This window comes from Bos taurus, chromosome 7 (assembly GCF_002263795.3).
Source record: "Bos taurus isolate L1 Dominette 01449 registration number 42190680 breed Hereford chromosome 7, ARS-UCD2.0, whole genome shotgun sequence".
NCBI lineage: Eukaryota > Metazoa > Chordata > Mammalia > Artiodactyla > Bovidae > Bos > Bos taurus.
Window position 1 is genome coordinate 99,338,504 of NC_037334.1, and position 23,946 is coordinate 99,362,449.

The window sequence follows — 23,946 nt, forward strand, 5'->3', positions numbered from 1 at the left end:
TCTCTGGTTCCTCTTAATTTAAATGAATATATTTGCAAAATAGAAAAAGACTCACATATATAGAAAGCAAAACAGTGTTTACCAAAAGGGAAATAGAATGAAGTACAGGCAAATTAATGCTATGAGAATAAGAGCTATAAACTACTATGTATAAAATATATAAGCAACAGAGATATATTGTATAACACAAAAAATTATAGCCAATATCATGTAACAATTTTTAATGAATGAAAAGAATATAGTTTATTATAAACTTTTAGCTAAGAAAGTCTATAAACTATAGTACTATAATAAAAATGCACATTTTATATGGAAAATTGCCTAATTAATTTTGGCTGTAAATACAAGGTTTAGAGATACTGATACTTGATATATATTTACAGAATAGTTATTGAAACAAAATGTTCTGCAAAGATTTTTGTTTTAGTGTATTCTAGCAGTTTTTAATTATAACTATGTTGTATAGCAACAGCAAGTTATTATTATTTACTTACAGAATCAAAAAAAAAGGCACAGCATAACTAAGATAAAAACTCTGCATAAGATACATTTACAGTTAAGAAAATCAGTGCATATGGTGCACTTCAATTTTAAAAATATTAAGCATTAAGTTTTGAGAAATTGACATTTATTTGATAAATTCACAGAGGAAGGACAGATATTTGAGGCAACAAGAACAACATGCTTGTAACTTTTAATGGACTATAATCTGTAAAATGCTGAATCACTATGCTGTACATCTAAAACATAAAATATTGCAAATCAACTATACTCCAAAAATATTTTAATTAATAATTAATACCAATACAGTATACTAATGCATATATATGGAATTTAGAAAGATGGTAATGATAACCCTATCTATGCAAGACAGCAAAAGAGGCACAGATGTATAGAACAGTCTTTTGGACTCTGTGAAAGAGGGAGAGGGTGGGATGATTTGGGAGAATGGCATTGACAGTGTACAATATCATGTAAGAAACGAACCGCCAGTCCAGGTTCGATGCAGGATACAGGATGCTTGGGGCTGGTGCACTGGGATGACCCAGAGGGATGGTATGGGGAGGGGGGTGGAAGGGGGGTTCAGGATGGGGAACACATGTACACCCATGACAGATTCATGTTGATGTATGGCAAAACCAATACAATATTGTAAAGTAATTAGCCTCCAATAAGAAAGAAAAATATTATTTCAATCCTGAGCATTTTGAATAAAATCCTCATTATTTAAGAATAAATATTTAACTCCTTATGTCCATTTAAATATTTCCTTCTTTAAGGCAGGGGTCCACAACCTCCCAGACCAGACCAGTATCTCTTATCAGATTAGAAGCAGTATTAGATTAGAAATGAAGCGCACAATAAATGAAATGCACTTAACTCATCCTGAAACCATCCTTCCCACCCCAGCCTGTGGAAAAACTGTCTTCCATCAAATTGGTCCCTGGTGCCAAAAAAAGTTTGGGGACTGCTGGTTTAAGACCTACATCCTATATAAAGAAAGTACTTGAGATTATACTAGCAATTACAATCTAGCTTTTACTAGTGTCTTGTTCTTGAATATGTAAATACACTTCCTATCCTCCCATAAGATGAGTAAAATAATTCTTTTGGATAGTAAGAGCTTGACAACCATGGCCATTTACTTAGTCCAAAATATATTTGAACACATATAACATGCCAGGCACTGCATCAGGCACTGCATTTACAGTGATAAAAAATAACCAACATTGTCCTTATTCCTTCACATTTAAATACGAGATTCATGACTTTATGTTAGTTAAATATTCTGAAATGAAATGGAAGATAACAAAATAACTACTGTGATTTTCCTACATTGTAATCTATCAATGGATTTCTCCATTAATAGCAACTGAAATATTTATAGTTATCACTGTGGTTCTGACTTCTACTACAAAGAATTATTCCATTTCTTGCAAAACCTTACACTGAAAACAGGAAATGATAAAATGTATGATCAGTTCCTCATGTAAAGCTGAATTTTAATATATCCTATGTTCCTTTTAATGATACAATTATGAAGGAGGTTTTTCTTTAAAAAAAACTACATAAATTATACAGTCCAGAGACATTTTGCTTGTAATCTAATCTGTTCTAGATTTAAAAAATCACACTTACATCATACGATGATAAAACAACTCACTTCTTATGCAGATTTATTTTATGTATTAAACATGAGAGAACACAGTCATTTGTAGGTGTAAGAAGAGTTCTAGAAAAGGCTAATTTTAGATACATTGCCAGGAAATTTGTACTTACCAAAACTGAGTTCCTACAAGGGCTAAACATATTAGAAGCTATGGTTTTAGAGCTAGCTATGTAGACTGAAATCCTCTTGAAACTGTTCTGGTTGTAACAAGAGCTCTTTTACTATTTGTTTATAAAGGATAAGAAGTATCACTCTATATTTAAAATCTATAAGACTGATTACTTTTTTTTTTTTTTTTTTTAAGGAGGCTATCAAAGTTCCTGGAGAAGGAAATGACAACCCAGTTCAGAATCTTAGCCTGGAAAATTCCAAGGACAGAGGAGCCTGGTGGGGGAGCTGTAGTCCAGAGCGTCTCAACATCCACGGAGACTGAGCCACTGAGAACACAGACATCAAAGCTATACATTTTCACTTACTCAGTTTAGATAGACGTGAAGAATTTTGAAAGAGTACCCAGGAAGAAATGTCTATATAAAAATAAGAAAACTAGGTCCTTATGGTCTTTTGTTTTATATTTAGTTAAAACATTAGGAAAACCATTAAAATAAATTTAAAGTCTTTATGAAATTATAAATGTCTCTTCATAGTGCTTCAAGGGCATAATCTCCCAAAAAGTGAGAAAAGTGCAAAGGACTTTATAACCGTTTCTCCAAAGGCTCCTTATTTGCTAAGATGTTTGCAGATTTTAATACAAACACATAAACAATGCAATATCACAATTTATAGTATTCTTTACAACTTTCCTTCTTTATACTCTACTGATTGAATCTTTTTGGTAGGAATGTATATTCCCAGTGGGTTATAAGAATTAGACATATACTTTTGCTATTTTTATAAAAATAGCAAATATAAATAAATATATAAATAGCGATATAAACAAATATAAATAGCAATATAGTTCAAAATATAAACAAATATAAATAGCAATATAGTTCAAATTTTAAGTTATTTAATAGTTTTTTAAAGAACTATCAGGATAATTCTATTTTTCTGCACTTTTAAAAATAATTCTAATCAACATAAGGACAGAGATGTTTATATAACACAAAGAAGAAGGAGGAGGAGAAAGAAGTAGAAGACATAAAAGAAGAAAGAAAAAGAAAACAAACACATATAGGTAAACTTAGCAAAAGAGCTGCCAAACTTGTATAAGAAAACTATAAAACACTCGAAGAGAGAAGTGAAAAAAATGGAAATGGATTCCAAGTTCTTGCAAGGGAAGAGCAAACAACTTAAAGATGTAACAATGGCAATCTCAATAAAGATGGCATTGATTGTGTTTGTTCTTTTTTTAGCTGGACAAGATGATAAACTATCACATTTGAAAAAGCAAAAGCGAAAAGCAAGACTAGCCAGGAAAACACTAACAAAATAAGAAGGTAGAGGGAAGTGAGGGCACAGCTCTGCCATTCAAGGAGTCTGTTATATAAATTATCAGATAAGTTGTTGTTAAGAATAGAAAACCTGAAATTAAAACAAAAATGAAAATTCAGTAATTTGATACATAAGGGTATCATCTTAAGTTGGAAAATAGCCTTCATTTTTAACAGAAAGTTTGGGAAGGACTAGTCATGAAAAATGAAAGTAGTTATACGAAGCATCACATAAGATATAGTCAAATGTATAAAAAATTTAAACATAAAAAAAGGAAATATACAAGTAGTAGTATTTGAGTAAATAACTATGCTTCAGAACTGACAAAAACTTTAACTATTATTACAAATCAGAAAGTGATCACAAATGTATGATTACAAATCATTACAAGAAAGTAAATGCTGACACATGTAACTTCTGACTATATGAAGAATAAGACAAAATCAAACCACTATATATGACAAATCAAACCACCATGAATAAAATTTTTAAATGACTAATTGGGAAAACAACATTCCTGATTTATATTCCCATTTAATACATACATATCTTCTAAAAATAGAAACTAAGTGAGCCAACAATTCTCCTGGAGAATTGGCTAGAGATTTGCAGATAACGGCTCCAAAAGAAAAACAAATAGCTCTTAACCATATGAAAACATGGTTAATTTCCTTATAAAATATGAAAAATTAACTATGAATACATTAGAATACCAAGTCTTTGCTATCAGAATGGTAGGATCCAAGAGTTTGATAGCACTCCATTGCCAAGATTATGAAATGTTAAATGGTACAACCCTATAGAAAGAAATCTGCCTGCCAACATTTAGCAAAATCCCATAAATATTTTACCCTTTAAGTCAGCAGTAATACTTCTAGTAATTTTTACAAAGTTATATTTTGTAAAATATTCATTAACATTTTTATAATGGCAACATTCTAGAAACATAGACATCTAAATGTCTGCCAGCAGGAAACTGGTTAAATGAGATATGGTTTATCTACATAATGGAAATTATTCAGATGTAAAAGGAATGCGGAACACTTTATGCAAAGTAGATCACAAGAATACTAAGTGAGAAAGCAGGATGAAGAAAAAAGGTGTATATTATGCCACTATTTTTATAATATTTTATGCTAACATGAACCTAGGAAAGGGGTAATATATAATAGATGTATATACATATTTGCTTTCATTAGGTTAACAGTGGAAAACTGAAGCATGATCAACAAAATTATCATAAGGTTTAGCAGGATATGGATAACAAAGACACTGGAATTTGAAAATTTACTATGACTTTGGTCTCATCTCAATATTTTATACAATTATAAAACAAGATTGCATTTAAAAGCCATCTCTAACAATAGCTAAATGAAGCAAACGACCTTAGCTGTGTCTCAGTGGTAGGTTTACAACACAGAAAACAACTATTCCAAATGGCTTTCAGCGCAGATATTCGTTTGTAAGTTCCCGTTGGTTTATATCCTAGACACAACACACAGCATAATAATGGGCAGACAGAGACAGAGAAACTTAAATTGTTTTCAGTAATCATATTATTGGTGGCCCACCTTCTCTCTTGAAATTAAAACAGGGTTTGTAATAGAATCATGCTTTTGGTTTATTGCGTCAAGTGACAAATCCTGGGGCTGCTACATTTTTGTGTCAAGAACAAAGCCACACAAAAGGTCCAAGTGAAGTTCACGCTCATAGCAGACAGAAAGCAAATGGAGCAGGACTCCGAAATGCCAAGAACACTGGTATGTCACCAGAAGTTCTAAGTATTTGTCTGTTTGATCACTTCAATTTCACGTCCTTAAGCTTCGTACCTTAATGTTCCTAAAGTCTGTTTTTACTCATTTTAACATGATGAAATTTACCTTATCTACGTCAATAAATTGTACGAAAATAAATGAGAAAATGCCTCAAAGTTCTTGGAAAATGGTTTGCTTTTAACACATATGATGCCTTTACTAATGAAATGGATAACAAAGCCAAAAGTGGATAACAGAATGAATGTATGTATCCATATATGTATATGAATTATTCTGTGACAATTAATTGTTTTTTCAGATGAGAAAGCTAATGTGACATTCTTTCTGGAAACATTTTTTTGGATTTGAACCACAAGATTTAGACCCCATATAAGTTAAAATACAAAATAGCATTATTCAATACTATTACTAATAGAACAATAAATCTGCAGTGCCTCAAGACTCATCCTGATAAACCAGAGATTATATCCTACGTACAAAATTCTGATAGATTAGTAATTGTTTTAAGGGCTAGTCCCCAAATCAGTGCCTCTCTCCTCAGCAAGGTGTTTGCTACTCTAATCTCTGCTAAAGTGCTTTTTTATGGACTGTGCTTTTTTATGGACTGTGCTTTGAATATCAAACAGCTCACATATGGTTTTGTTTAAATTGGTTGGTTTCAATGCATATATATACACACACATATAATTACATGTGCCTGTCTTGTCAAGCTACATGTGACTACAACTTTTAAGCTGTCATCTTCTAAAGAGGGTTTTATTTTCTCCTCTTATAAAACTTTCAATAGCTAAGCTTTAAAGATTTTTGTTGTGATCTTAAAAAAGTTATGTGTGTGTGTATATATATATATACACACACATATACATATATATATATATATATATATATATATATTTCTCTTTACCAATTACCTTTCTATTGATTTCCATTTAAATATCAGAGCACCATGCTCTGAGCATGGTGAAATATTTTAGATAGCTTTTATTTACATCTTATTCTAAGTGATTCTAATAAGGAGTCAAAGATTTAAATCCCATAGCTAAGTTATTGATTCTTAACCCTATGACTCTTGAGAGTCCCTTGGACTGCAAGGAGATCCAACCAGTCCATCCTAAAGGAGATCAGTCCTGGGTGTTCATTAGAAGGACTGATGCTAAAGCTGAAACTCCAATACTTTGGCCACCTCATGCGAAGAGCTGACTCATTGGAAAAGACCCTGATGCTGGGAGGGATTGGGGGCAGGAGGAGAAGGGGACAATAGAGGATGAGATGACTGGATGGCATCACCGACTGGACGGACATCAGTTTGAGTGAACTCTGGAAGTTGGTGATGGACAGTGAGGCCTGGTGTGCTGTGATTCATGGGGTCACAAAGAGTCAGACACGACTGAGTGACTGAACCCTATGATAGTATAAAATTTTGCCTTGTATCTTTAAGAAAATTTATCCTTTCTATAATGATGAACTACCAGCATTATTTACTTATATCCAAAAAATAAAATAATTTTCCTTCCATGTGAATTCATACTATATATTTCTGACAGTTTGAATTCTTTCTCAGATATTTATTAATACAACTCCATTGTAGCTTTTTAAATAGTATTCATAAAATAGCTTTATTTCCTTAAAATTTATAACTTATTAGTGTCAAAAAGTTACATATGTGCATTAGACCATATTATTAAATTGAATACATCTATAGTATTCCTTCTCTTTATAAATTTGCATCACACTTTTTGTGATGTCAAATATACTCATTGAGGTATATCATGTAAAGTGAAGATTTGCATTTATACTTTGATAAGGAATGTATAAAATTAACTTAAAAGTGTGGGGATGATCTTGGATATGAAAATACAAAGTGTTATTACATTAACCAATGAAGTGAAGTGTTAGTCACTCAGTTGTGTCTGACTCTTTGTGACCCCATGGACTGTAGCCCACCAACTCTTCTGTTCATGGACTTCCCCAATCAAGAATACTGGAGTGGGTTGTCATTCCCTTCTCCAGGGGATCTTCCCAACCCAGAGATCAAACCCAGGTCTCCCGCATTTGCATTGCAGATAGACTTTTTACCGACTGAGCCACCAGGGAAGCACATTAACCCATAATATGTTAATAAGTAGTAGTTATTTTTAATGTTATAATTTAATCCATTCTCCTGATAGCAACCCTGGTATCACACAAAAAGAACTAGACTTGCAGCTAGAAAATGAGGACTAGAGTGTATTCTTCCCTTTACTAACTCTGATTTGAGATACATGACAATGTCTCTGAGCCTGATATCTGACATATGAAAAAAAAAGGACCACAGGAAAATTATGAAATTGAGCATTCCTCAGAAACCTCATATAAAGTAACAGTATAAAGGAGACAATATAAATTGGTTAATACACATATTCATGTATCTACCTGAGTAATCACTGGGCCTCAGTAACGTGCAACTCATATGAAGAAAATTAGTTGGTGATGGACAGGGAAGCCTGGGGTGCTGCAGTCCATGGGGTCACAAAGTGTCAGACACGACTGAGTGAGTGAACTGAACTGAAACATGTTTTATGTCAAATAAGTAAGACAAAAGACTCACTCATTGGGTTTATGTTATTAACATCATGCAAAGCAGCTGGTCTGATGGAACAATGGAATGACCTATTGAAAATTCCATAGCTGTGCCAGCTAGGAGACAACACTACAAAGCTGAGGTCTCCTACCTACTGTTCTACATGCTTTGACCACTGATCAGTATACAGTGCTCTTTCATCTACAGCCAGAATGCAGGTCCAGGTAACGCCTAAGGGATATAAAAAGGAATTCTGCTTCTCATTATTAAACCTAATGTCCTCTGTATAGCATTCTGATTTCTTTTTGCTTCACTTAGGGCTCTACTGTTTCAGAGAAATGCTCCCTCCAGGAAATGTAGCAGTGGTTATACGGAAAATCAACACTACCCCTTTGCTGTTCCCAGTGGTAAAGGTAATAGAAATCTACAGAAATCATTAGAGGAAAAGTACTGAGAGCTGAGATCCCAAATAATCTTATTTAATAGACGAAGGCTACAAATACAACTAAGGTTATTTATCAGCTGACTCCAAGATGGGGAGAGTTATCCTAGATTATCTTGTTGGGCCCAATGTAACCATGAGGGTTCTTGTAAATGGAAGAATGAGGCTAAAGAGCTAGAGTCAAAGACAAAGATGCTGTGCTGCTAGCATTGCAGGAGGAGGAAGAGGTCTTGAGTCAAGGAAAGCAGGTGGTCTGTAAAAGCTGAAAAATGCAAGGAAATTGATTATTTTCTACACCTTCTATAGAAGGAACCCAATCCTTCTGACATCTTGCTTTTAGCCAGTGAGACTCATTTCAGATTTCTGACCTCCAAAGAGGTAAGATAATGATTTTTTTAATTGTTTTAAGTCACTAAAGTTTTGATAATTTGTCAACAGCAACAAAAAAAAAACTAATAAATGCATAAAATTGTTGCTTTTCAGCCAAAACAGCTGATGAGCAAATTAATGCAGTTTAAGCTATAGATGACAACTGATTTTCAAAAATCCACTAATAGTTACTTGAGCATCTGTTCCCATTTTACCTTTATGTATTTAACTTGCCTCTCCCTTTTTATGTAACCACAATTGTAATATTGGGCAACTGTGTGATTTACTGATGCTTGATATTTGACAGAGAGTCGGTCAAAAATGTAGACCTAAGTATTTCCAAGGTAAGGTGAATGATACATGGGGCAGGCTGATTTCCTCAAAACATTGATCCCCATCCCTATTATTTTCAGTGATATGAGGTCTTATGGTATTAAGTAGAAGATTTTAAATAGTACTTAAAATTGCAATCAGAGTGAAATCTTGCCTTTTTTTCCTCCTGAAAACCTTATTCATTATGTCCACCAAGGAGCTAGGATTGGGGATATATAGTCTTAGCTCCCATAATGTCTTATTAGACATCATAATATCAAAGGAATTTTATAAATGCCTGGAGACTTTTCTAAATTTTCTAAATGCGAAGAGAATCTTCTGAAAGCCTCCAAGCCAGGCTGTTTTCTGATTTCTTTCAAAGTATTCCCATGATCTCCAAGGGCCACAAACTCTGAAATGTATATCCAGAAGCATAGAGCTAACTTTTAAGAAGGCTTTGATGTGTTTATGTGTAGTCAATACTCAGGTCATTTAAATCAACCTTTACTTGCACAAAGTCAGGAGGACTTTTGGACTGCAGTTATAATATTTCTGCATTGCTATTTTAATTAACCAGCTTACACTATGAAAAAATTTTCTAAATATTTTTTAATTACAAGGGTATGTGTCTTTTGCATTTTTCTAAATTTTCAAATAGATACATCTAAAGAAAAACTGAGACTTTCAAGACATATATATATATACACACATATATATATATATATATATATGGAAAGAAAAACAGCAGAAGGGAAGAATATTTCAAGTATTTTGAGCATAATTCTGGCCATTTCTGCTATGGAATTTTAATTTCTTTAAGCGTGTGAACACAGTTTTTCTGTCAGCTCTTAAACACAAGAATATGGGAATAACACTCCTCCCCCTTCCAAAAAAAAAAAGACAATCGCATGAACTCATCACAGTACACTATTCAAGATGTTCTTAGTACTCAGTATCTCAAGAGGAAGGGGTTTGTATGAGTTAAAATAGCTTTAAAAACGTACGTGCGTGCATGCTGTCCCTCAGCTGTGTGTGACCCTTTGTGACTCTGTGGACTGTAGCCCGCCAGGCTCCTCTGTCCATGGGACTTCCCAGGCAAGAATACTGCAGTGGGTTACTGTATCCTCCTCCATGGGATCTTCTGACCCAGGAATCAAACCCACATCTCTGATGTCTCCTGCACTGGGCAGGAGGATTCTTTACGACTGCACCACCTGGGAAGGCTCATTTAGAGGTACATTGCTATTAAAATCTCTAAATAATGTAGGCCATGAAAATACCTGGTCATTAATTAGGTCAGTTAACTCATTTTATGAAAGAATTACGTTCTACTAAAAGAAAAGCTATATAATGTTTATTCTTGATTAGAAATAACTCCTTGAAATTCCTTGACATATTTACCTCCAGGTAATAATCATTGTGGCAAACTTTAGATTTCCATCTGTCTTCCACCACACTGGCCAATCAAAAATAAACTGCATTTTCTTATTACTTTCATTTTCCACCTATAATCAGCATATTTTTGAACTTAAATGATTCATCTGTACTTTTTATATTATACTGATCCTTGTATTCTTTAAGAAGATCTATAGTATTTAATATTGTCAGTTAACCCTTTAATTCTCATGTCTTATTTGACATTTAGAACTTAAGAATTTTGAAGGTTTTGTATACACCGAGTAGAAACAACAGAGGTAAAAAACAGAATGTGAAAGACTAGAGATCTCTTCAAGAAAATTAGAGATACCAAGGGAACATTTCATGCAACGATGGGCTCAATAAAGGACAGAAATGGTATGGACCTAACAGAAGCAGTAGATATTAAGAAGAGGTGGCAGGAATACACAGAAGAACTGTACAAAAAGATCTTCATGACCAAGATAATCACAATGGTGTTATCACTGACCTAGAGCCAGACATCCTGGAATGTGAAGTCAACTGGGCCTTAGAAAGCATCACTACGAACAAGCTAGTGGAAGTGATGGAATTCCAGTTGAGCTATTTCAAATCTTAAAAGATGATGCTGTGAAAGTCCTGCACTCAATATGCCAGCAAATGTGGAAAACTCAGCAGTGGCCACAGGACTGGAAAAGGTCCATTTTCATTCCAATCCCAAAAAAAGCAATGCCAAAGAATGCTCAAACTCAATTGCATTCATCTCACACGCTAGTAAAGTAACGCTCAAAATTATCCAAGCCAGGCTTCAGCAATATGTGAACCGTGAACTTACAGACGTTCAAGCTGGTTTTAGAAAAGGCAGAGGAACCAGATATGAAATTGCCCATATCCGCTGGATCATGGAAAAAGCGAGAGTTCCAGAAAAACATCAATTTCTGTTTTTTGACTATGCCAAAGCCTTTGATTGTGTGGATCACAATAAACTGTGGAAAATTCTGAAAGAGATGGGAATACCAGACCACCTGACCTGCCTCTTGAGAAACCTGTATGCAGGTCAGGAAGCAACAGTTAGAACTGGACATGGAACAACAGACTGGTTCCAAATAGGAAAAGGAGTATGTCAAGGCTACATATTGTCACTCTGCTTCTTTAACTTCTATGCAGAGTACATCAGAGAAACTCTGGGCTGGAAGAAGCACAAGCTGGAATCAAGATTTCTGGGAGAAATATCAATAACCTCAGATATGCAGATGACACCACCCTTATGGCAGAAAGTGAAGAGGAACTAAAAAGCTTCTTGATGAAAGTGAAAGTGGAGAGTGAAAAAGGTGGCTTAAAGCTCAACATTCAGAAATCGAAGATCTGGTCCCATCACTTTATGGGAAATAGATGGGGAAACAGTGGAAACAGTGTCAGACTTTATTTTTGGGGGCTCAAAAATCACTGCAGATGGTGAATGCAGCCATGAAATTAAAAGATGCTTACTCCTTGGAAGGAAAGTTATGACCAACCTAGATAGCATATTGAAAAGCAGAGACATTACTTTGCCAGCAAAGGTCCATCTAGTCAAGGCTATGGTTTTTCCTGTGGTCATGTATGGATGTGAGAGTTGGACCGTGAAGAAAGCTGAGAACCGAAGAATTGATGCTTTTGAACTGTGGTGTTGGAGAAGACTCTTGCGAGTCCCTGGACTACAAGGAGATCCAACCAGTCCATTCTGAAGGAGATTAGCCCTGGGATTTCTTTGGGAGGAATGATGCTAAAGCTGAAACTCCAGTACTTTGGCCACCTCATGCGAAGAGTTGACTCATTGGAAAAGACTCTGATGCTGGGAGGGATTGGAGGCAAGAGGAAAAGGGGACAACAGAGGATGAGATGGCTGGATGGCATTACTGACTCGATGGACTTGAGTCTGAGTGAACTCCGGGAGTTGGTGATGGACAGGGAGGCCTGGTGTGCTGCGATTCATCGGGTCGCAAAGAGTCAGACACGACTGAGCAACTGAACTGAACTGAACTGATATACCTAGTATCAAATAGACACTGTGGCAAATTCTGTTGACCTGTTCATATCCTCTACACACTCAATGTCTTTACAATTAAGGCAGCCCCTGTAGAACGTCTCAACTGTCTTAGGGAGGGAATCTTTGATTTCTTTTCTTTCTGTAAGAGTGCATTTACTTTCAATCAGAACAAATAACAAACAAATAAATAAAGTGTCAGAGAGATAGTGCCTTTAGAAGTAGTGCTCAGATAATGAATTATGAGAATGAGTATCTGACTACAGTAGTTTGTTTTACCTTAATTGATAGAGATGCATTTTCAACATCCCAGAGCTCCCCAGCTGGTTAAACTCGAACTGTCCCCTGCGTTGCCTTCTTTCTCTATCTTTTTTCACCACTACCTTATTGATGTTTCCTGGAATGGCTTATCAAAGAAAACATTTTACTCAAATTCTATCTCAAGGTCTGCTTCTCTGTAGCCTAGACTAAGATATTATTTTTGAAAAATCAAAGAAAAAAATAAATGAGAGAAAAAATGAGATAAAGTGTTGTACTATAGAGACATTGGAAAACTTGATGTGCATAGTCATCTTTGGAAGCCCCACTGGGATAGGAAAAAAAAAAAGTCTAGAGAAGTTGCAATAAGTAACACAAAAGAAAAAAAATTAAAACCTTCAACAATAGACATTATATTTCTATGGCTTGAGGATAGATTAAAATAGAGCTAGGTGATCTTTTTTATAATAAAAAACATTGCTACAGATTTTTACAAAGTGGAAAAACAATAATCAAATCAATTTCTCTTGATCAAAGAGTCATATGTAATTCTAAACTCAGTATGAGGTAACTTGGCCATTCCCTTGCAGATTATTGAAGATGGGCACAAAATACACTGTGGTTGCTCCCCAATGCCAGTGCCATGCCCTGCATACCTTTCACCAAGCACCACAACACAAGCCCACATGTTTTGTAGCTTTCCAAGATGATTGGAGAGAATAGCGTTGAAACATGTATATTGCCATATGTGAAATAGACCACCAGTCCAAGTTCGATGCATGAAGCAGGGCACTCAAAGCCAGTGCACTGGAACAGCCCAGAGGATTGGGATGGGGAGGGAGGTGGGAGGGGGTTTCAAGATGGGGGACACGTACACCCATGGCTAATTCATGTCAATGTATGGCAAAAACCACTACAGTATTGTAAAGTAATTAGCCTCCAATTAAAATAAATAAATTATTTTTTAAAGGCAGAAACAACAACAACAAAAAAGAAATGACATTTTTATTGTCCCATTTTGTTTGAAACACTGGGAATATTGACTACATATTCCCTCGAATCCCTTCAGAAAAATTTAGTTTGCATTTGATAACAAAATATGGCTATAACTCAAACTATTGCTCTTAAGGAATGAGAGCATCCTATGATGCAAGAGATAAATAAATGGTTTTATGATGAGCAATAAAGGCCTCATCTGCTTAGTATCTTATGGGGATATTCACTATTAGGTATTAAAATAAGGCAGTCACTAAACTAGACTTCAAACAAATGTTATTATTGCTATGTAGTCTTCAATGTCAACATACAAATATTTAAAAATAATTATTACTAGACAAAGTAAAATTAATTACATGTCTAAAGCCATGCTGCAATGAACTCAAATTTGCTGAAAGGCATTTGAAGGCACTAAAAGTGATTCATGGAGGAAATATGAGCTTGGAAGCAGAAACAGAGATTTAATTGAAGGTAAACACATCCCAGGGAAAGTGTGTAGGATAAATAGAAGTACTGCACTGGGGAATCTTGAATGGATGGACTCAACCAGACGTAAAGATAGGAAGAATCAACCTGGCTTTTCCCCCTTTTCCTAGAAGAATACACCTGGATTTTCACACTCTATATATGCTATGGAGTAAAATTTGAGAAGAGGTAGAAATAATTAACTTTTATCAAGAACCATGCCATTCAAAGTATCATGCTGAACCATAATTCAAGTTATAAAATATTTGGAAATAGACTTCATAATCTGAATTTTAGATCTCATGAAGCTAACTTTTCTATAAGTAAACTCATTTGTTCTAGGTAAACCTCCCAAACTACAGCAGAGTCAGGATTCCACATCAGAATCATACAAGAGCACAAATCAAATATTTCCACTAATTTAACTTGTCATCTAGTGGAATGACCACTTGTCATTCAGTGGTCAAGATATTACAGACAAATTCATTTGAATCACTAGTCAGTGAAAATGTCCGTGTCTATGGAGAGATACAAGGAAATGGGAAAGTCATAGCCCACTTCATGAAATATCTTGTATATGTGTATATCAAATAACAACTTGATAAACACTTTAGCATTTTTCAGATTCTTCAAAATTAACCAAATTACTTTATTCATATTTTCTTTTCTTATAGAGGAATTATCAGGCAAGAAATTACCTCTCCTTGTCTTGTGGTCCATGTGATTCTGAAGCCCTCTTTTTTTGCACTTTGATTAGTTGACTTTTGAAATAAGTGTGAATCTGTTTTAAAAAGTAGAGACAAAACTAAAAATAAAGGGCTATGCTAAGAACATATTATGAAAGAAAATTCCATCACATATAAAAATATTAAGATGGAAAGCTGGTGCAATGTGGTATTTGCCATTTAATGCCTAATCATACTGCTCAATAAATTACTTTAACAGGTATCAGAAATACTATTTGAAAGATCTGGAGGCCTTTGTTGTAGCTTAATCTTACTTTGTTTAATTACTGTCTAGCTCAGTAATATTGATTCAGTTCTGTAACTGCAGTACAGAAACCCATGATTTAGTAAAGGAAAAAGCATGGTGGCCTACTTAAATGTCTTTGAGAAATTAGCAAATAGCAATACTTTCTTTAAAAAAAATGAACAGGATGAATTAGAATTTCAAAACAGTTGATTACAATTAAAGCTTCAAAATATATCTATAGCAAAAGTATAGCTACAGAATCATACAAAGAGATCAAAATATAAGAACCACATTTGCTACTAATCAGCCTACATAATAAGTGTATATATAGTTAAAATAAATCCTCTGTCCATGGGATTTCCCAGGCAAGAATACTGGAGTGGTTGCCATTCCCTTCTCCAGAGGATTTTCCTGATCCAGGGGTTGAGCCCCGGTCTCCCACATTTCAGGTGGATTCTTTACTGCCTGAGCCACCAGGGGGGCCTATAGGTGTATATTTACTTAAAAATAAAGCAGACACATACAATACATATAGCTATGTATCATATATTCTTTCATGATCCAGAAATTTATTATATAGGAAGAAAACTATTAATAACTTTTCAACAATTTTTCACAACTGAATGCTTCTCACTTTTTATTTTGAATATATATATATATATATAAAAGCATACTAAAGGTGTCAAGTAGAATTTTCACGTAGATATGACATAAGTTTTATCTTTTTCTTAATGACTGTTAAAATACATTTAAACATGCATCTAACTTTATGGAATAAAAGCATTTAATTCAAGCACATTAACACTAAAATTAAATGAATTTCTTCCTGACATTTTCATATGGGCTTCTAATAAATTCTCCAAAATGATATAAATTCATTTTGTGTACTTTCTTTTATTCTTCCTGGGAATTTAATTATGAGTAAGAGACAGCTGCATAATCAGCACTACTGTTTTCCTATCCATGAGCAGATTTACCCTTGCTCTTCTTATTGGCTATAAAGTACTTGTACTACTATTACATGTTTTAAACAGTACTTAACAGTGTTTCTATTATTTTTATTATTGCCAAGAATAAAGTTGGCATTCTTTAAAATAATTATTCAATTAGAAGGAATAAACTGGCATATTATAGAGTCTGATATACTACAGCAGGTCATTAAATCAAAAAGGCTACTATCTTTATCTCAGGCTAATATAACACACTAGAGAAAGGCTGTGCCACTCTGAGTTATATGCAATGGACATTAACTAAGCACTTTGCCTGATTTATTGGCATAACTTACTTTTCTGTTAGTAGCACAGGAAGTTTCTAAGAGGGAGCAAGAGGATGGCCTTAGCCAATATTAGACATCCTCATCTCCAAGCAAACAGAGGGATTCATCTTCTTTAAGTCTCTATTATGCTTTCTCTTTCATTTAAAAGTCGCTTCAGTGTTTCTATTTAAAAAAAAAAAAAAATGAGGCTTCTGGTCTCAGGATACGTGAGAAGCTGAAAAGAGCATCTTTCCCACTGGAAAAACTTCAGATTCATGGTTTCCACTTGAAACTATCAGAAATCTGAAGTCATGGAGTAACCAAGGAACCTGAAATCTGGAGAGAGACAGGAGACTGCAGGGAGAAGTCAGTTCCAAACATTCGCTTCCTGGAGACCAATGATGCCAGATTGGATATAAACTGATGGAGTCCAGAGTGTGGATACAGTCTCCCTTCAAAAACCGCCAAAAGTGGAAAAAGTACATGATGCTAAAGTAAGCAAGATACTGTATACCAGGCAACAAAATGATCCCTGAAAGATGAGGAAATGGGGTAACAGTACAATTTAGACTCAGTGTATGGACTCCGCCTGCAATGCAGGAGACCCTGGTTTGATCCCTGAGTTGGGAAGATCCCCTGGAGAAGGGAAAGGCTACCCACTCCAGTATTCTGCCCTGGAGAATTCCACGGACTGTATAGTGTTTCTATTGTTTTTATTATTGTGAAGAATAAAATTGGCATTCATTAAAATAATTATTCAGTTAGAAGGAATAAAGGGAGGGTCACAAAGAGCCGGACATGGGGTCACAAAAGAGTCAGACATGACTGGACGATTTTCACTTTCATTTTCATGAAGTTTCCAGATGCAGTGCAGGCAAGGGAACCCAGCTGGAATCTAGCAGATGCCCTGAGTTGAACTGGGAATCTGAGGAAAGTAAGAGGGCCAGAGTTCTTGGCCCAGACTGTTTGAGCCTGAGAAGTCTGCAGAGAGGCCCATTTATGTATTTATTAATAAGTGCTGATCAGGGCATGCCTATGAAGAAACCACTAGGGTCTGGAGAAAAAAATCTTCCAGAAAGATGAGAGGTAACAGTACCCAGTGTTCACAGAGGGCCTTGGACAGTACCTGATCCACCAGCTAGACTCAAAACTTTCAAAAGCCATGGGACTGTATCATCAGTAGGTGCTGCTGCTGCTGCTGCTAAATCGCTTCAGTCGTATCCAACTCTGTGCGACCCCATAGACAGCAGCCCACCAGGCTCCCCCATCCCTGGGATTCTCCAGGCAAGAACACTGGAGTGGGTTGCCATTTCCTTCTCCAATGCATGAAAGTAAAAAGTGAAAGTGAAGTCGCTCAGTCGTGTCTGACTCTTCTCGATCACATGGACTGCAGCCTACCAGGCTGCTCTGTCCATGGGATTTTCCAGGCAAGAGTACTGGAGTGGGGTGTCACTGTCTAGCCCCTAAATGATGCTAAATTAATGCATCAATAGACTGTATCTATTAGATACTGTATCAATAGATGCTAAAATGAATGCTAAAGTATGTATTTGATGAGAAAAAGCATATCTATTATCTAATCTTAAAATATCTCCCCTTTAATACAAAGGGAAACAATAATAAATCACAGTTTGAAAAACCTGCCCACATGACCTTAAGCAAGTGTTCAAAATTAACACTACCATAATAGGACAAATAAAAATTATGTGTCTCCTAATATTAGTTACTGAGGAAACATAACATTGCTTTTCTGATATCCTTGTGAAAAAAAAGTCAAATTATGAGGAAACACCAGAGAAACACTAGATGAGATATTCTTCAGAATGACTACCCTGTTCTCTAAACAAATCTTTGGTATGTACAATTGATAGTTCTACTGTTCTTATGCATGAAATGTTAATTTTTATAGGAAAAATGCACTGAAATATTTAAATATTATGTTGAACACTTACTCTGAAATGGGTCATAACATACGCACAAGCACACACAGGGAGGAAATGATATAGAAGATGTAGTAAAATATTAACATTTAGGGAAGCTGGTTTGCTTTAGTTGCTAAGTCATGTCCTACTCTTTGGCAACACTGTAGCCCACTGTAGCTCTGTTCACAGGATTCTGCAGGCAAGAATACTGGAGTGGGTTGCCATTTCCTTCTCCAGGGGATCTTCCTAACATAGGAACTGAACTCCCATCTCTTTTGCCTCCTGCATTGGCAGGCAGATTCTTTACCACTAAGTCAGCAAGAAAGCATATCCTGACACTCAAAGTTAGATTTTCTAACACTTCTGGCATTTTCCCATTGTTTTCCCAATGTTGGGAAGTTTTAACTTACATTGAGATTATAGCGGCAGAAAGAAATATCTATTACGGTGAAAATATTTATCATGCACTGTCATCCTTTAACCAAATCCTATGCTATTCTCCTCATGTATACATTTTCAGCACTAATGACCTACTGCTGCTGCTGCTGTGAAGTCGCTTCAGTCCTGTCCAACTCTTCTCGACCCCATGGACTCCAGCCTACCAGGCTCTTCCATCTATGTGATTTTCCAGGCAAGAGTACTGGAGTGGGGTGCCATCGCCTTCTCTGAATGACCTACTAAGTATTCACTATTTTACCAAGAGTGTTGTATGTCAGGGTCCTTGAACTTACTTTTGCCTTTAGGAATCTTTCCTTTGGAGGATTTCCAAGGTTTACTCCAGGCTTTGGGTTTCATCAGGTCTCTGCCCAAATGCCATGTTCTTAGTGAGGTTTTCACTGATCACTCTGTGTAAAATATCGTATTTTTTGAATCACTCTCCATAAATCAGACTTATTTCCATTTGTAGCAAGTGAAGTACATTATATGTTTACCCATTATCCTTCACAAACCCACAGGGTACAGGACAGTTAGAAGCAAATGAATCAAATGCTCGAAATTAATTTCAAATCCAATACCTCTGTTACTCACTTCAAGACACATTTTTATAACAATTAACTGAATGTTGTGCCAACAGTTATTCAGGCATTGGTTTTATTATTTCCCAAAGCTAATAATGAAATACAAGGAAGCTAATATATTTTTCCTGGTTTTATGCCTGTATCTGGCTTTTTATGTGAAGATGATGTTCTGAGCCATGAGACTACGGCAAACACTCAAACTTCTGGCAAGAAGGCAATGGTGAGCAAGAAAGAAATGAATCCGTGGGCCACAGACTAGGACTCAGAGCCACACACAGAGTTATGCTCAAGAGTCCCTTGGTCTGCTTATTTCAGGTGATCCCTGAGATCTGCGTTTGTCTCTGACTCCTAAGGGAGTCATGTCAAACCTCCAGTTTTAAGAATATGTTCACTTTCTTATTTATAAATAATATAAAAGAAAAAATTAAGTCACTCCATTAAATTGAACTTTTAAAAGATATGCACACATGTTAGTGTTAATTTTGGAAAAAAATTATTTTAATTATGCCAAAAGAGAGAAACCCTTCAAAAGTTACAAGTAAACACACACACACACACACACACCCACACACCCACATACAATACTGATTTGGGAAGAAAACTTTAACTAAAAAAAAAAAAATTCTGTAACTGTTTACGACGTAAAATATACTTGGAAAGTGAAAATATTTGCCACACAGTTTAGGCAGCTACACAATATATTAGGAACTAAAATTTAGACCATCCCAAGGATCTTATATTATAAAACATAAGTTGTTCCTGGCTGGCTTTGCAGTTTGAAATTCTGTCTTGCACACTTCCGCCAAATTTCAAATGGATCTTAGAATGTCTCATTTGTTTCTCTTGGGTACTTGGAAATCATTTGAATCAAATGGGAAATTAAAATAAAATAAAACTTTAAATGATTTGGCCCTCTTTCTCTCTATCCTCCTCTCTCAAAGACTTCATTGGGCTGCTCTGTCATATTTCGCCTGCATATAATCCATTCGGTTCAGCTCTATCTAATTTGCTGATGGAATTGGAATCTGCTTTGTTCTGTTTCTATTGAATTAAAACAGGAAGAAAAATGGACTCTGTTCATATGCTCTGGGCTTTGCTTAAAATAGGACCACCTCAGTGGGACTCTGCCATACCTGTCTGCTTTGTCTCAGCCCTGCTGGATTGCGAATTGGCTTGGCAATGTGTTTCTGCTTATCCAGCTTGTTTTGCTTGGTTGTTTTATGAATAAGCATCTGATTCTTTATTTCTTTGCTGCATTGAAAATCCCTCTACCACTTTTGGATTTGGCAGCCAGCAGAGTGAAAGAGCATACTGAAAGCAAAGTCTGGGAGCAAATTTGATGGCTTTAGGGAATAGAGAGCGAAGCATTTATTTTAAATGATTCATGCCTACTTTGAAAAAATACTCCTAATAAGTGGGGGAAAATTAATGTTTGTTTTGTCGGACAATATGGTTTATGAGTTTGTCTATATTTCAATGTCTGGGAAATATGCACATCAGTCTACTCAAGTTATTACTCTCAGGATAGGAATATGAATTGCAATAGTATAAACCCATTAACTTATGGCAGAAAGCGAAGAAGAACTAAAGAGCCTCTTGATGAAAGTGAAAGAGGTGAATGAAAAAGTTGGCTTAAAACTCAGCATTCAGAAAACTAAGATCATGGCATCCAGTCCCATCACTTCATGGCAAATAGATGGAGAAACAGTGGAAACAGTGGCTCCAAAATCACTGCAGATGATGACTGCAGCCATGAAATTAAAAGACGCTTACTCCTTGGAAGGAAAGTTATGACCAACCTAGACAGCATATTAAAAAGCAGAGACATTACTTTGTCAACAAAGGTCCGTCTAGTCAAAGCTATGGTTTTTCCAGTAGTCTTGAATGGATGTGAAATTTGGACTATAAAGAAAGCTGAGTGCTGAAGAATTGATGTTTTTGAACTGTGGTGTTGGAGAAGACTCTTGAGAGTCCATTGGACTGCAAGGGGATCCAACCAGTCCATTCTAAAGGAAATCAGTCCTGAATATTCATTGGAAGGACTGATGTTGAAGCTGCAACTCCAATACTTTGGCCACCTGATGAGAAGAGCTGACTCATTTGAAAACACCCTGCTGCTGGGAAATATTGAAGGTGGGAGGAGAAGGGGACGACAGAGGATGAGATGGTTGGATGGTATCACCAACTCAGTTGACATGAGCTTGAGTAAACTCCAGGAGTTGGTGAGGGACAGGAAAGCCTGGCATGCTGCAGTCCATGGGATCGCAAAGAGTTGGACAACTGAACTGAACTGAAACCCATTAACTAATGCCTTGATTATTTTACCCATCTTAAAGGGCAATCTACTGCAGCTTTTTACTTTAGAATAACATGATGGCAATCGGTCAAGTGATTATGAAAAGAAAGATTTTTTTTTAAACCCATCAGTACTATTGGCCCATATCCTTCCTTTTATGACACTTAAGACTAGGACATGTAGCTGTACTATTCTTGAATTCCTCATTTGTGAGATGAGCAAACAATTGAGTACCTTCTTAGGACAAATACACATATTTCTCAAAAGTTTTTGATCTCTTTAACTATACTCTTTCAGCTTCTTACATTTATTTTCTAAATATCTCTATCCTGTGTCCTTTCTAACTCCATACCTAATAAACCAAGGCACCTGGTGTTTTTAGATCTTTTCTGAGACCCCCATTTGTCAAAAATAACAAAAGAACTTTCTCATTAGCTTAAGGTTTCAAAGGCACTAAAGTTATTTTAGTATGAAGAAAATATTACCTGAAAGTTTAGGAATATATTTTTACATCAGTGTCAGGATTCCCCTTTTTATGTTGAGCAGATTTCTGACATCCTAAGAAATCTAAAAGAAAAACAGCTATTAATCTGATCTGTAGCAACTTGAGAGGTTTTATAAATTTGGGACAAGTAGTCACATACAGAAGACTGAAAAATGTCCCACCACACACAATGTTCAAAAGTATATATTGCTGTTCCTGGCTTATACCTTTTTCCAAAGAACTTATATACAATACTTAAAAACTTCAGTTCATTTCTAGCCTTTTCCCAAGTAATACCAGAAGTAGCCAATCAGGATAAGCTGGATAAATCAGTCTGAAAATACACAAATCTTATTTTGGGAGCTTTGTTCCTAATCTTATTGTGAATGTTTGACATTATCACATCCCTCCTCCCTGGCAAGACTAACCTTCTTAAAATGTCATAGAACTTGTATCATTCTGATGCCCAGATGAATAGCCTAGCACGGAACTTCCACATTCAACCTAGGAGGAATGGTCAAAAGCACGATGAAGTAGTAAGAGAACACACATTATTAACAGGTGATTCTTTTCAAACATATATGAAAGGAAAGGACCTATAACTTAAGGGGAAATGGCAAAAAGGAAATGAAGCTGTGGTACCCAGAATACTAAAACGATCCTGGTGACCCTTGTTTTTATAATCTCTCCCCCTTAAGTAGGGGTGAAATTTACAACTATAAACAGGTATCACTTATTATATGGCAAAAGGGATTTTGCAGAAGTAATTGAAGGAAGGGTATTTATTTCTCAACTTTAGGCCAATCAAAAGAGAGATGATCTAAATAGGACTAACCTAATCCCATCTGAATACAGAGGTTGCTGTTACTGCTGCTAAGTCGCTTCAGTCGTGTCCGACTCTGTGTGACCCCATAGACGGCAGCCCACCAGGCTCCCCCGTCCCTGGGATTCTCCAGGCAAGAACTCTGGAGTGGGTTGCCATTTCCTTCTCCAATGCATGAAAGTGAAAAGTGAAAGTGAAGTTGTTTAGTCGTGTCCGACTCTTCAAGACCCCATGGGCTGAAGCCTACCAGGCTTCTCCGTCCATGGGATTGTCCAGGCAAGAGTACTGGAGTGGGTTGCCATTGCCGTCTCCAATACAGAGGTTGAGAGACAAAGAAAATCTAAACTCTAAAACAATCAGTAACTCTTCAAAATCTGTGTTGGGGTTTACTGTCTCAAATGTGCTGTCTACTGACCTCTCACTCATTGTCCAGAATATTTCTCATTTAAAACCAATCCTTTCTTCTATTTGGAATAGTTACATTTTCTTCTCTAAGGATAAATAAGATGTCTTATAGTTCAGGGACCTGTTTTAAGAAACTAGCTCCATAACTATTGCTGTTAAAAGTGTTACAATCTTTTTTCAACTCCAGTGTTCTCCTGGAGGGCTTTTTACAATTGCTTCTGATTAGACAAAAGAAAGTTCAGATAATCCAACTCTATAGTAAGGAATTTCTGTATAGGATTAGTCAGTAATCCAATTGTTCCTTGATCTTCAGCCTTAAAGCAAATCCAATGGTATAAATGATACAGCATCTGATTAGGATGGTGAATTAGAAGTAGGATGGATTAGAGTGAGACACATATATATCAGACAAATTCTGTAAAAATTCAGGTGCCTGTTTCATCAGTGAATCTCCTAAGGGAGCTGGGTTCTGGGTATTGTCAGAGTGTCACCCTTTAAAATACAAAACACATTTTTGCATTGATGGTTGGATCTGCTTGGATTTCAGAATCAGTATATTCTACATTCCCAT

At 35.8% G+C, this 23,946-nt stretch overlaps 1 long non-coding RNA gene across 4 annotated transcripts in view; it reads left to right on the forward strand.

The window, feature by feature from the left end:
- The first annotated feature begins 8,023 nt into the window (after positions 1–8,023).
- Positions 8,024–23,946, forward strand: part of LOC112447566 (uncharacterized) — a 139,720-nt gene continuing 123,797 nt past the window's right edge. Inside the window, exons 1-2 of one of the 4 annotated variants that reach the window (XR_009495359.1) lie at positions 8,024–8,163; positions 8,258–8,352. This is a non-coding gene — a long non-coding RNA (uncharacterized lncRNA). The remainder of the gene's footprint in view (positions 8,164–8,257; positions 8,353–23,946) is intronic. The other 3 variants (XR_003035724.2, XR_003035767.2, XR_009495360.1) reach the window with 3 other exon arrangements.